The sequence below is a fragment of the Mustela lutreola genome, chromosome 17, assembly GCF_030435805.1.
Source record: "Mustela lutreola isolate mMusLut2 chromosome 17, mMusLut2.pri, whole genome shotgun sequence".
In the NCBI taxonomy this organism is placed as follows: Eukaryota; Metazoa; Chordata; class Mammalia; order Carnivora; family Mustelidae; genus Mustela; species Mustela lutreola.
In genome coordinates, this window is record NC_081306.1 from 14,825,603 (window position 1) to 14,838,824 (window position 13,222).

Here is a 13,222-nt window from a genome sequence, read left to right on the forward strand (position 1 = left end):
CTAACTCCAGGGCACAGGCCCCTACCCTCCTCATGGCGAGAGCTCCCTGGCAGGGCTGGAGCATGGTTTAGAGCATGTGGGGGCATACTTGTGACAGAGTAAGGATGCCCGAATGGTGGGAGTTTTTAAGCTGCTTGAAGCTGTGTCTCAGCATGCGCAAAGGGCCCCTCTGCTGACGCAGTGGGGACACAAGTTGGTACAGGGTGTTTTCTGCATCTGCTTTCTGCTGAGGTGGAGGGAGGAAGTTAGAGAGGGCACAGGAGCAGGCCATGCCCCCACCGCACGGACACTGTTTCGAGACAACAGAACGCTGCTCCCAGCTGTGGAATGTGCTCCCTGGGCATCAGGCTGGGAATGTTTTTTTTTTTTTTTAAAGATTTTATTTATTTATTTGACAGACAGAGATCACAAGTAGGCAGAGAGGCAGGCAGAGAGAGAGGAAGGGAAGCAGGCTCCCTGCTGAGCAGAGAGCCCGATGTGGGGCTCGATCCCAGGACCCTGGGACCTGAGCCGAAGGCAGAAACTTAACCCACTGAGCCACCCAGGCGCCCCTGTTTTTGTTTTTTAAAAAGCATTTTTCCAGAATGCCCAAGATTTTAAGAATGTCAACTATCTCAGAACATTCTCCAGGATACTAAGGGTAGGGGGGGACGCTCATTCTGTCAACATGGACTCTTCCTGCCGCTGGACTGAATCCAGGATTTATCAGGACCCATTCTGCCTGAGAGGCCGGAGTGTGCTCGTACCCAGCACCTGAGGCCCAACTGTCAGCCTGTGAAGTCAACGTACTCAGAAAGCCACAACAAAAGGCCACTTGATCTCAGAAGCGCTGAAGAACCTTGAAGTCGATTTAGCAAGAAAGAAAAGAACACTGAGCAAGAGATAACCTTTTTCTCAGGAAGCAGGCAGAAGCATTACAAAGGGTTGGAGTCTGAAACCAGGCTCAAGCTCTCTGGGACCCCGGGCAGAGGGTCTGCATTTGAGTTTTGCTTGTCCCAGCTGCAAAGGTGAGGTTAACGATGTGAAAGTTTTTACACATTTCTCTCTTTATTTTATAAAAAGCAACTTGCTGAGGGCCTAGCAAGCCCATAGCAGGTATTCAAAAAAGGGGATCCTGGAGCCTTATAAGGTCTGTGAAGTTAGAAGTAGACCACACATGGTACGCACCTCAATTCTTACCAAACTGGCACATATGTTCAGAGAAGTCAGTGCAAATCACCCCCCAAACTTCGTGTTTCATGCAGTTGAAGCATCTAATGCCCAAATCTCACGGTGATTTCAGGGGCTGGGGTTCGAGGCAGGCAGCCATGGAGACAAAGTAAAACAAGTCATCTGCCCCTGATTCGAAGGGCTTCAGGCTATCTTTTTGCAGTTACTCTGCAGGTCTAGGAACAGGCTGTTGAAGTGTGAAGCGATGTCACAACACAGCCATTCCTGCCACACTGGGCTAATATTGACTTCTGGCCCTCTGGGAGTCTGAGATGTTGAACAAATAATATTCTGTGTTTCTGCAGAAAAGCACATTCATACAAAATGCCCTGGCCAGACAGTCGCAGATAAAGGAAGCTGTCCTGAGTCATGGGATGCTGGCTAGAGAGAGGAAAGAACTGAAGACAGTTCGAACCCCAGCGGAGAAGCCAGGAGGTCGGAGGAGAACCCCCAGGGGGTGCCATCATGCCATCACACCCTGTCGGCGATGACAAGCCAAACGGAGGGCACGCCAGCCCTCGGGGGCCCTACGCCCACTCCTGGGAACCTTTCCAGTCATCACAGCTCTTGAAGGCCTCCTGGACAGAACAACATCCACAAGTAACAAGGATTTTGCTAGCTCACAACTTGGGATCATCAGAATGCCCAGGGAAGCGACACACACACAAAAGATCTACAGAGAAAGTGGGACTCCTTGATGGCCTGCCGTAACTGGACCTGGGAGTCTCTCTCTCCCTCCACCCACATATTTCATTGGTCACCAAGTCCCATTAGGGCCGCAGCCCTAGACACTTCTGGATTCACTTCACGGTTACTTGCTCCAGGGAAATCCTTGTGCAACGGTGCGTGGAGCGCTCATTCTTTAAGGACAAAAATTGGCCCCAACCTGAATGTCTGCCAGTGGGGACCTGGCTAAATAAACACTGGTTTGCCCACACGACGGACGGCTCAGCAGTAGTAAAAATGAAAACGAGCGCTTTTATGAACTAACAGAAAGAAAAAAAAAATCCAAGGCGTGCTGTTGAGTGAAAACAGTGATCGTCGGTGTGGAAAAAATACAAAAGCCATGCAACACTGTAGCACAAGCACAGTAGGCACCTATAGACAGAAAGGTCTAGAAGGAGGCAGAGCAAGCTGAGGAAGGGAGGACCTCCGCAGAGAGGCCGCTTCTCACCCCTGCCAAGGGCAGGGCGCCATCTACGGCACAGGTGCAGCCCATCCGCTGGAGGGCGGAGCAGGCCTTCCGTCTCTTCTCTGCCCACCCTCTTCTCCTCTGCCCTTCCTGACTCCAGTGAGGCAAAACCCAAGTCCCCTGACTCCCCACTCCTTGGCCTTAGTACCTCCGAGGGCTTCCTACTGCTCCCAGGGTACACTTCCAACCCCTCGGCAGGCTGCAAGTCTCCCGCCGTTAGGACTCCCACCCAGCTTTGCAGCCCGTCTCCCCATCACTGCCCGACGCCCAGCCATGCCACCAAAGGTCGCCTGCTCCCTCCTGCCTTCCGTGCATGTTGTCATCACCACAACCACCTCGTTGGCCGCACAACTGTTCGTGCACCCATTCCCTCCCCCCGCGCCCTCCCCCCATCCAGTCTGGTGTGCTTGGCACGCCATTCGTTTGACTCCTCAGAGACCCCCGGAAACACCTGCTGCACACATCCTCTCTCCTGACCTTTCGGTGTATCTGTCATGTAACTCCCTGGGAACTCCCGAAGTTCTTTGAAAAAATGCCCATTCCTTCATAAACCTGGGGTCCTCCTCTTCTCTCCCTGGTGGTCCCCTCTCTGGCCCCTAGGTGCTGCTGCGTTTTGAAGAGGCCACAAAGAAATGGGCACAAAGGAGAGGGACCTATGTTGGACCAATGACTGACGCCGCTCTGGGGACATGCAGCAGAGCCGTGCCTGGCTTCTGCTTTGGTTCTTCCCACACTGTGGAGAGGCCTCATGAATTCCCAACCCCTTCCCCTAGCCGTCTGCACACTCAGCAGTGCCACCTGGTTGGCATTGCACCCTCTGGGATCCCAAGGCCAGCATTATGACTGGTTCTTTGGAAGTGGTACAGCGGTTCTCAAACCCAGTTCCGGGGGGACCCTGGGGTTCCTTATGCTAATTCAGAGATATTTTAAAGTATAAATAAAATCAAGGTGGTCTTTTTCCAATTCACAGATACCATTAAGGACTAGGGTCTTCTCCGCTTCTAGGTGTTACCCCCTCAAACCAGACTTCAATCCTTGCCGTTTGCTATCACTTATCTGTAACGAGAGCCTGCGGTTGGTAGGACAGATGACTCAGCAGCAGAAAATAAACATCTATAGGAAAAGGCTCATAAAGTTTCTTCAAATAATTTTATGGGCTTCTCCTCTGGACGCACTTGTGTCCACAGAATACGGTCATCTTCTTTGCTGGTTTCCATGCACGTGGCTCATGCTCTGGGATGGAATACAAGAGTTCACGGGGTGCCCAAAGCACACCTGATTCCCAGGGGTCCACCGCCCAGTCATCTTCGACGCTGAACACGCGGGTTCATGGAGCGGGCCAGGCGCTCTCCCTCCCCGAGCTCAGGTTTCCTGGTCTGCCTCCCAGGGCTGTTTGCGTGGTCGTGCGGGAACTGCCCCGCTCAGGCAAATGTGGAATTAGCCACGGTAGTATCGTGGGGAGCGGGCCTGTTCTGGGCTTCGGTCAGAGATCTCTGCTCTTCTCGGGCCCTGGATCTGCCTCTACGAGCTAAGGGGCCTCAGGCACAGACCAGAGCCACAGTCCTCATGGCCCTCTGGCAGGAGGTCAGTTCTGCCTTAGTGTTTTATCAGCACCTGATGAAAAGTCTTTCTGAATGAGCAAATCTACGCAATGGCCGTGTCTCTGTTATTTACAGCAGAAGGAGCCGTGGGTGATTAACTTTGCGCAAACCGATTTAACATGGAGAAAGGGAACCTATTATTTAGGGTCCCGGGGGTCAGGCCTGACTAATAACAATGACAATGAAAAATACTGAGAGCCTAACCTTCGCTGCACACTGCACACATGTGAGGCGTCCTGCTAGGCACTTATGTGAATTAATTCCTATCACGCTCACGACAGCCTAATGAGGTGGGTGACACTTTCAACCCCGCATTTTTTTTTTTCTTTTGAATTGTGGCAAAAATACATGTTAAGATTTACCATCTTGACTGTTTTTTAGTGTACAGTTCCGTGGTATTAAGCACATTCACATTTGTTCTATGAATAAACAGGCATAGGGGGCGACCCAACCGGCCCAAGGCCATGTCACGAGTCTAAGGTCGAGCCAGGACTTGAACCCGAACTGTCTGTTCCAGGGCTGGGCTCAGCCACCTGCTTCTGCGAACTCTCCTCTGTGCAAATGCTGCTGCTGAGAAAAGAGGTGAGAACGACGGCAGACGACACTGGATTTGCTTCACGGACACGTCACCTGGGGAGAGATCTAGTGCCTTCCGTCTTTTCTTGGTGCTCTTCCATTGTTCCTGACTGCCCTATAATACAGGGGCTCGACCCGTCCTCGTAAGGCTGACGGTCCCGAGAGCCAACGGAAGCTGCATTCTCTAGGGCGGGCACGGGCGTGCCGCCGTGCCACTTGCCCTGACACGTGCCTGCCCGTCTTGCGCTGCCAGCTAGGCTGCCCCCGGGGGCCCGCTGAGCCGACAGAACTTTTCCAAGTGCAGCCAAGGTCAAAGGGCAGAGTGAAGTTGGGGTCTGGTCTCTTCTCCCGAGCTCTAGCATAGGCTCTCTGCTCTCGGCTCCATGAGCGACCTGGGCCATGTTCCCTGCTCCCCGACGTGCTGTTCTCACCATAAGGCTCCCGGGCACACAGTCACTTTGACAGTTTGAGGTGGGGAATGACCCCGAAAGGTGACACAGCACTCAATTCTTTGGAACTTTCTCCTCCTCTCGGTCTCCACCCCCCAGAAAGGCTCCTCTGGGACCTGAAGGCTGCCTGTGCCTGCTGTGTGCTCCGTTTCGCAAGAGTGCTCCTCAGGCACAGAGTGTCGATTGGGAAGGAGCCCAAATCTGGGGGCACATTCCAGGTGAGGGAACCTTCTGGGCCCTGATTCAGGAACGTGGTTCCTTGTGGGCTGTGTGCTCACACCCTTCTTCGTGGCTGCCCTGGGGGCCCCCAGAAGAGGCGTGGAAAGCGGGACACTTAGGACTCAGCTCAGGGATTGTTTTTATATGGAACCTGATTCCTACATTACCGACCCATCGGCCTGGAGGCTGCTGTCTTCGACGTGACTGCCAGAAAGCTTTGAAGAGAGCTCACATCCTGCTGCTTTTGCACTGGCAAGATTTAAAGTCTCATTTCTGCTTTTCTGGTCTTCATGAATCTGTACGAGGATGGGCCTTCACGTGACCCCGAGCTCTACCCTGTCTGGAAGTCTGGAAGTGGTGGCTGCAGGGGAAGAAGAGTGTCCTTGCATATGGCTGCTTTGCAGGTTTATCCCTGCAAAGGTGGGGCTTCGAGCGCGTGGGTGTGGAGCACAGAAGACAGGGACGGGGACTGCTGTGCCTGTGCTAGCGCCGCCACAGCCGCCTGTCTAACGGGGGTCTGTCCCGCCAACCCCTGACAATCGGGGGTGGGTGGTAGAGCTTTTAGGGCTCGGTCTCCACCAGCGCCGGCCTTGAGACGAACAGGGGCTTGGAGGCACGGCTCGGGGCCTGCCCCGTGGGAGCCTTGCAGCCTGGGTCCACGCCTTGGCTTCCTGTATGTGGATTAGGACAAGCACTCCCAGCTCCCAGCACTGCCCACAACAGAGAATCGGTGCACACCAAGGGCCTGGCGCAGTTCATTCTTCCATTCAGATCTACTTTGTGCTCCCAGAAAGCAGATGATGCTGTCTGTCTGAAACACAACCCCTTTGGGAGCCAACAATGTGGTTTTGCCTGATACCAAGGAGGCCTCAGGTGGCTGTGGGGAGGCCTTTATTTCTAAAATCAGAGAGAGAATTCATTTTAGATGTGTCCAAACGGAGTCAGGAACTAAGAGGTGGTGGGGGTGGGGGCAGCAGTGGCCAGTCAGGGTCTGACTCAGGCCAGTCCGAGTTCACTGCCTCACTGGCGGGGGGTGGGGAGGCACCTGATGTGACCTTGGGGGCACTTGTTTCTTCACAGGCACAAACGGAAAATGGCAAAACCTCCCTTCTGAGGGTTGTTGGAGCAAATGAGAAAATTGCAGAAAGTGCTTAACAGCTCAATACATCTTGCTTAAAAAAAAAAAAAAGAAGGAGACCTCAGGGTCAGAATCAAGTTTCTGTAACTCACTGATCCAGGGGCTAGGGTCTTTGGCTGGGAGCTAGAGGCTGGAAGCGGGGAGGAAGGGGACATGGGGCACTGGAAGAAGGTGGCAGGAAGGTTCTCCATCCCGTGTGTCTCCAGAAAGGGCACTCTCCTTGCCTTGGGGAGCTGGAAAGAGAGGACCGGCTCCAGTGTTATCATCAGAAACAAGAAAAAGAATGGGCCTAAAAAATTAGTTTCTGGGAAACACTTTCATGAGATGACATTAGCACCTAGTACGCTATCCCATGAGAGAAGTCAGGACTGAGCTCTATGAATTAAACATTGATTTTTTTTTTTTTTTTTTTGGCTGTCAGTCCGAGGCTTCGTGGTCAGCTCAGCTGGCTCTGAGCACACTGTCATCTTCGCATTCTTCCTGAGTTACTCAGCTGCCAAGGGTTGGCTCTGGAACCGTGTTGCCTTTCCACAGAACTATTAAGTGTTCTGGGTCAGTGACTGATAGGACTGGTTTGTTTGCCTTTGATAAAGATAAGGCTCGTGGAAAGCAGAGCCCTCCCCCTGTGCTTGGGGATTTGCATGTTTGCTCAGAGGCAGCTGGTGCCCTCGATCCAGGAGGACATGAAGCTGCGGCGAGAAGAGAGTAAAGCAGAGCTTGGCCCTTGCCGGATGAAGTCGGACTGTCCAGCTGGCACCTGAGCCAACAGGTGCAGGAGCCCAAGCCGGGGCGGAGCAGGACAGCAACGCCCCTGCTGCCGGAGATTACTGACCGCTGGGGAAATGTGGCACTGAGCGGTTCACCCAGCCCAGCCTCCATCCAGCAATCCGTGTCCCTCAGCTGCATTCGAGAGTCACTGAGCACCTGCGCGCTAAGTGTCAGCAGCTGAGGGCAAGACAAACAGGAACCCCAGGGCCTTGCCGGCGAGCGTAGGGCGAGCGACACAGACGACAAATGGGTCAAACTTCGGCTAATGGCAAGGGCTCTGGTGACTGTGGGAAAAACCATCCCAACTCTGATGCAGATATTCCAAAGAACTGGGAACAGGTGTTCAAATAAAAATTTCCAGATGTACGCTCACAGCTCTGCGGTCACCTGGAGGTCAGAACCAGCCGCATGGCCATCAGTGGGTGACAGAACGGATGAATGAGATGTGGTCCGGCCACACAGTGGCTAGCTCGGACACACGCTACAACGTGAAGCAACCTCGCAAACACAACACTACATGAACGATGCCAGACACAAAAGGCCATGCAACACAGGATGTATAGGAAACATCCAGAACGGGTTAAGTCCACAGAGACAGAAAGCGGAGCAGCGGTTGCCAGGGGCTGGGGAAGGGCGAATGGTGAGTGCGCGCTCAATGGGCTTTTACGTGGGGGGCAATGAAGCTATTCTGGAACCAGCCGAGGTGGTCACGGCCCAAGACTTTGAATGGACTAAATGCCACTGAATTGTATCCTTTCAATATGTTTTCTGTTATGTGAATTTCACCTCAAATAAATAAAAACCATCTGCCGCACAGAGCAGTCCTGGCACAGAGCAGTCCTGGGGTGGGTTGGGGCCCCCAGTGGAAGTTCCCCTGAGCAGGTCTCTGAGCAGAGTCCTGAATGCTGAGAAGGAACCAGCCAAGCAGAGGGCTCCAGGCAGAAGTCTGGATTAGAGCTGGGAAGCAGGAGAGGGACTGAGCAGGAGGGATGCCCACTCCACGTCACCACGACCTGCCAGGTGAACACCTGAGTGGCCTCTGGGCCAGAAGGAGTCCAGAGTGGGGGGTCAAGGCTGCCCTGGGAGGCCAGAGCCTGACCCTCTGTCTGGAGACTGCTGCCTATGCCGCCACCACCCCCACCCTGGGGCAATTCTGGGAACAGCTTCTGGTCCATTTGGTGTTTGTGGAAAGAGGCCTCAGTGGTCTAGTTTCAGACATTCCGCCTCCCTTGGCAGATTCCGGCAGTCAGCTGTCACTGTGGGTTGGTGGGACAAGTCCTTGAGGGCACGAACCACGGAAGGCTGCATCTCAAAGGCCGAGTCTAGAGCTGGTCATGCCTGTGCACCTGGACACACTATCTGCTGATGCCCCAGACGCCCCAGCCAGGCCTACACCTGAGCCTCTACCCTTGGGAGTAGGACACTCTGCAGGGGCAAGAGCCATGAATCTAAAATGGGCCAATACAGAGAATTTATGATTTCTCTCCACGCCCAGTGAAAAAAGAAAAATATACCACAGTGGCTAAGAGGCCTGATTTATATTCTACTTTAGTATCTCTTCCAAGGAAATGGAAGGTACATTTTCATCAAATATCATCATTTACAGCTTGTAAAGTTGGGGGGGGGGCAAACTGCTCTGTGATGACCACCTGGGCTGCAGATGACATCGGAAGATACGTCATAATGGAGCTAGGTCCTCCAGCCACCACCCCGGGGCAGGCGGCCGGAACTGTCTTCTCCACCATGAATTATCCCCCAGGCTGGAGTGGCGGTCCCACATGGCCCTGGGTTTCGCATCTGTGTGGCCTAGGGTGAGGGACACAGAGCAAGACCATTCCCAGAGTGCGGCTGGGGTGGCAAGGGTGCACTCATGGGCCTAGATAGCAGCGGTGGATGCCGTAGCATCAGAGGCCAACCTAATCTGTGCTTCCGATGACCTCCCCCCTCCCTCTCCGGCCCCACATTTTGGTTTTTTGAAAACTTCCAAGTTGAGGGTGAGGAAATTCTGCTTAAGCTCTTCTGGGGGCTCCATTCCCTGGTGTCCCTTCCCTAGTCCAAGCACCACAGACTAAAAAATCCAAGGTCTAAGGCCCCAGAGAGAATTCGTCTTTCTGGTGTTCACGCAGGAAGAAGGCATTAGTGGGAACTGCGCCAAGCTGTGCAAAGCACAAGTGTGGGCTCATCCTTCATCTAGTAAATACTGAATGAAGGCATAAGGCTAGGTGCTGAGGTACAGCAATAAACAGGACAGACCAGCTCTCCTCGGGAGCGGTCTTCTCCATTCGGAAGACGGCAGCTGGGTACCCAAATAGGTCACCCAGGTAAAGAACTGCAGAGAAAATAAATCAGGCTAATGAGATGGAGGAAGGAGGGGTAAATCAGGAAAGGCATCTCGGAGGAGGTGGCATGCAGACTGAGGCCTGTGCAGTAGGAGGAGGCAGCCACACACAGATCTGGGGAAGAACATCCAATGAGGAGGCCCTAAAGCAGGAGAGAGGCCAGTGACTTGGAGAAGTGGTTCTCAAAGCATAGTCTAGGGAACCCTGGGGGCCTTCCAGGGTCAGAACTACTCACATAAAAATAGTAAGACAGCGTTTTCCTTTTACATTCACTCTCCCAGGAGTATATGGGGGGAGCTTTCCAGAGGGCACAAAACATATGCTATGACAACAGACTGAAAGCAGAAGCAGATGCAGGAGTCCAGCTGCCTTCTATTAAGCCAGATATTACAGAGATTTGCAAAAATATAAAACATGAGGTTTTGTGCTTTATGGTTTTTTGTTTTTTGTTTGGAAAAGTTATTGTTCATTAAAAACTGTTATTTATATTTACATGTGATGTGTGAGGAGTTTGTTTTTATTTAAAAAAATATGTGAATAAAGTTTATTTCTGTTTTAATTTGTACTACCTGAAATACTAATAAATATAAACAATATAAGCTATACCTCTTTGGGATCCTTGGTACTTTTTTTTTCTTTTTTTGAAGATTTTACTTATTTGACAGACAGAGATCACAAGTAGGCAGAGAGGCAGGCAGAGAGAGAGGAGGAAGCAGGCTCCCTGCTGAGCAGAAAGCCCCATGCGGGGCTCGATCCCAGGACCCTGGGATCATGACCTGAGCCAAAGGCAGAGGCTTTAACCCACTGAGCCACCCAGGTGCCCCCCTTGGTACTTTTTTCAAGGATCTAAAGGGGATCCCGAGGCCAAAACTTTGAGGAGCCATGACTCAGAGGAGCAGCAGGGGCTGGTACAGCTGGGGTATGGGACAGAAGGAAGTTGGGGGGGCGGGGGGCGCTGCACCTGAGAGGCCAGCTGGGGCCAATCTCCTAACAACCACACAAGACCAGAGTGAGAGCTTCGGATTGTATTCCAAGTGCAACGGGAAGCTGCTAGAGGTTGCAGGAAGGGGCACGGTGTGATCTATGTTCTGGAAAGATCTCTCTGGCCAAAAGGGAAGAGGTGAGGCTGGATGTCTAAACACCCGTAGATAGTCCTGCATGATCGAGGGTGAGGGCGGCTGTGGGGCAGGCTACTGAGACAGTAGGTGGTGAGGAAGGGCGGGGCGGGGAGAGCTCCCCTCCCTCCGTCTGAGTCATGCCGAGGCTCCTGGGTTTCACTTGCTCTTTAGGTCCCATCTCTGACACAGGCCAGTGCGGGAAGGCAGCAAGGCCTCTCTCCCCAAGGGTCCAGAGCACTCGCCCTTGGGGGCACATGAGGGTGAAAGTCCCACTCCCCGCCCCGCACGTGAGCAGTACTTCCAGGGGCTGCCAGGGGCGAGGGACAGGGAAGGGGCAGACAGCCAGCTTCGGCGACTACCTTTGCCTTGCCACGGTCTCAAATGGCTCAACCTCAAATACCCAACCCTGGGCCCAAGAACAGGATGGAGGCATTCCAGCCATGCAGGACCCCCTGCCAGGCAGGCCCAGGCCATGGCAGACAGGACCATACCCCCAGCACTGGATGAGCTCACTTCTCCCCTGGAGCCCAGGCAGGGTGGGAGAAGTTAGCAATCAGGCATTGTAAAGCCTTCTGCAAACAGAGACACGATTATGCAGATGCCGAAGAATGTGACATTTGGCTCTATTTATTTATTTACACTTGCCTTGTTCCAAAAAGGATGGAAAGCTAACAAGGGGCGTGGTTTTCCTCCTTAACCCGTTCACTCCCGAGATGAAATCCCAATGACCCTAAGGAAATAATTTCTTTTTTTTTTAAAGATTTTATTTATTTGACAGACAGAGATCACAAGTAGGCAGAGAGGCAGGCAGAGAGAGAGGAGGAAGCAGGCTCCCCGCAGAGCAGAGAGCCCGATGTGGGACTCGATCCCAGGACCCTGAGATCATGACCTGAGCCGAAGGCAGCGGCTTAACTCACTGAGCCACCCAGGCGCCCCAAGAAAATAATTTCTTAATAAATGTTATGTCAGTTATAGCTCAATGACAAAAATCACAAGGCAGTGCTTATAGAAATGTTATAATAAATTATAACTGTGTGTAGAAAAAAAAGACTGAATGAAAAAAAAGGAATGATTTCTTACCAAGCCAATCTATGTTTAACCCAGACTCATGGCCATCGTTTATTTATATTTACTTAACAGCCATCTCTACAGAATGTAAAGAAGACTCGATACTTTTTAAAAAGAATCCTCCAGGGGCTCCGTCAGTTAAGCGTCCGACTCCTGGTTTCGTCTCAGGTCACAATCTTGTGAGATCGAGCCCCGTGTCGGGCTCCGCACTCAGCGCAGAGTCTGCTTGAGATTCTCTTCTCCCTCTCCCTCTGCCCCTACCCACCTTTCAAATCAATCAATCAATCAATCAATCTTAAAAAAAAAAACAAAAACAAAAAACTGTCCAGGCCCTGAAGGAGGCAGAAATCATCTCACATTTCATAGCTGAAAACAGAGGTGGGGACACAGTGGGTCTTACAGATTAAGACTGGTTTTAAGGATGAGAAGAGTCACAGGCAGTGGGTGACGGCATGAACTGGTACACTTTTCCAGAGTGCATGTTGGGACTACATATGTCAGGAAGGAAAGCCTCCCTTTGGACTGAGCCAAGCCACTGCTGAGAATTTATCCCCCTGATACTCAAGATTTGCAATGGTTACACCAAGGCATCCCAAGGATGTTCTCTACAATACTAGAAGAGCAAAACACTGGAAATGACCCAAACGTCCATCAACGCAACACAATATAAAAGGTTTTCTGGTCCAGCCATACAATCAAATACCATACAAGAGTTAATTATTAATGAACGTGAAGTTAATCTATAATTTAGATGACATGTAACAACAAATTAAGTGGAAAAAAAAAAGGCAAGGTGCAGAATTACACATTTGGTAAGACCCCATGTGTAAAAAAAGATAAGAAAATGCATAAAGGGCATAAAATGAACACTTCTAAAATGATAAGCAAGAAACTGTTTACAGTGATTCCTTCTGGGGCAAAAGTGACTCATGTCTCATTTTATCATGTCCTGTTTGGGTTTTTTAAAAATATCGTATATACTTACAGTATATATATATATATATTTCTAAAATACATTAATGAAATCAAAGAACAAAGAAAGGATCAACCACGGAGTGAGGGGAAAAGAAGGACCCTGATTTGGGGCAGGTCCTTACGGCGGCACTTAAAATCAACAGCTGTTCTTAAATTGATAACTGCTTTCAGACACATTTTGCAACTTATCAATTGAAGTTCGAAACCCTAAACGCTTGCAGGGGACAGACTGGCCAACTTTCGGAAGTTTTGTAATCAAGGGCAAGGTTCTCTTTCGAGGGATCGGCGTGCACGTGGATTTATTTAAGGCGGACGCACCAGGACAGGAAGGGGAGAGCCCCCCGGCCCTTCTGGAGAAGCAAGCTGCCTTTGAACTTTCTCTTCATGTTTCTCTTTTTGGGAGGGAGGTGGTTTCAAGATGAGCTTGAGAGAGAGTGGGAAGAGGAGCTCCGAGATGGGAGACCGTGTCACGGCCTGTGGGGAGCTCTCCCTTCTCCAGGGGCTCTAAGAGGAAGCATGCATGTCATCTCTCTAGTCATCCCACACCGAGAAGGAAACTACTCCCCTACA

At 51.6% G+C, this 13,222-nt stretch overlaps 1 protein-coding gene across 9 annotated transcripts in view; it reads right to left on the minus strand.

The window, feature by feature from the left end:
* CLEC16A (C-type lectin domain containing 16A) overlaps positions 1-13,222 on the minus strand; it is a 203,171-nt gene that overhangs the window by 34,139 nt on the left and 155,810 nt on the right. The gene's annotated exons all lie outside the window — the stretch shown is intronic.